At 51.9% G+C, this 1,489-nt stretch overlaps 1 long non-coding RNA gene across 1 annotated transcript in view; it reads left to right on the forward strand.

The window, feature by feature from the left end:
* The first annotated feature begins 294 nt into the window (after positions 1-294).
* Positions 295-1,489, forward strand: part of LOC127916144 (uncharacterized) — a 1,216-nt gene continuing 21 nt past the window's right edge. The window contains exons 1-3 of the long non-coding RNA XR_008093591.1: positions 295-363; positions 884-1,163; positions 1,204-1,489. The exon at positions 1,204-1,489 is cut by the window's right edge and continues 21 nt beyond it. This is a non-coding gene — a long non-coding RNA (uncharacterized LOC127916144). The remainder of the gene's footprint in view (positions 364-883; positions 1,164-1,203) is intronic.

A 1,489-nucleotide genomic window follows, 5' to 3' on the forward strand; every position in this document is an offset into this window, starting at 1 on the left:
AAGATATGGAGGATGTGTCTTGTAGTGGATGTGAGCTTCAACTGGAAGCCAGTGGAGTGAGCGGAGGAGGGGGGTGACATGAGAGAACTTGAGAAGGTTGAAAACCAGGCGGGCTGCAGCGTTCTGGATAAGTTACAGGAGTTTGATGGCAGACGCAGGGAGCTCAGCCAACAGCGAGTTGCAGTAGTCCAGACGGGAGAGGACAAGTGCCTGGATTAGGACCTGCGCCACTTCCTGTGTGAGGTAAGGTCGTACTCTACGGATGTTCCTCTTCCTGTGTGAGGTAGGGTCGTACTCTACGGATGTTCCTCTTCCTGTGTGAGGTAGGGTCGTACTCTACGGATGTTCCTCTTCCTGTGTGAGGTAGGGTCCTACTCTACGGATGTTCCTCTTCCTGTGTGAGGTAGGGTCGTACTCTACAGATGTTCCTCTTCCTGTGTGAGGTAAGGTCGTACTCTACAGATGTTCCTCTTCCTGTGTGAGGTAGGGTCGTACTCTACAGATGTTCCTCTTCCTGAGTGAGGAAGGGTCCTACTCTACGGATGTTCCTCTTCCTGAGTGAGGAAGGGTCGTACTCTACGGATGTTCCTCTTCCTGTGTGAGGAAGGGTCCTACTCTACAGATGTTCCTCTTCCTGTGTGAGGTAGGGTCGTACTCTACGGATGTTCCTCTTCCTGTGTGACGTAGGGTCGTACTCTACAGATGTTCCTCTTCCTGAGTGAGGAAGGGTCCTACTCTACGGATGTTCCTCTTCCTGAGTGAGGAAGGGTCCTACTCTACGGATGTTCCTCTTCCTGTGTGAGGTAGGGTCGTACTCTACGGATGTTCCTCTTCCTGTGTGAGGTAGGGTCGTACTCTATGGATGTTCCTCTTCCTGTGTGAGGTAGGGTCGTACTCTACAGATGTTCCTCTTCCTGTGTGAGGTAGGGTCGTACTCTACGGATGTTCCTCTTCCTGTGTGAGGGAGGGTCGTACTCTACGGATGTTCCTCTTCCTGTGTGAGGTAGGGTCGTACTCTACGGATGTTCCTCTTCCTGTGTGAGGTAGGGTCGTACTCTACGGATGTTCCTCTTCCTGTGTGAGGTAGGGTCGTACTCTACGGATGTTCCTCTTCCTGTGTGAGGTAGGGTCGTACTCTACGGATGTTCCTCTTCCTGTGTGAGGTAGGGTCGTACTCTACAGATGTTCCTCTTCCTGTGTGAGGTAGGGTCGTACTCTACGGATGTTCCTCTTCCTGTGTGAGGTAGGGTCGTACTCTACAGATGTTCCTCTTCCTGTGTGAGGTAGGGTCGTACTCTACAGATGTTCCTCTTCCTGTGTGAGGTAGGGTCGTACTCTACGGATGTTCCTCTTCCTGTGTGAGGTAAGGTCGTACTCTACAGATGTTCCTCTTCCTGTGTGAGGTAGGGTCGTACTCTACAGATGTTCCTCTTCCTGTGTGAGGTAGGGTCGTACTCTACGGATGTTCCTCTTCCTGTGTGAGGTAGGG

Source organism: Oncorhynchus keta, chromosome 4 (assembly GCF_023373465.1).
Source record: "Oncorhynchus keta strain PuntledgeMale-10-30-2019 chromosome 4, Oket_V2, whole genome shotgun sequence".
Lineage (NCBI taxonomy): Eukaryota > Metazoa > Chordata > Actinopteri > Salmoniformes > Salmonidae > Oncorhynchus > Oncorhynchus keta.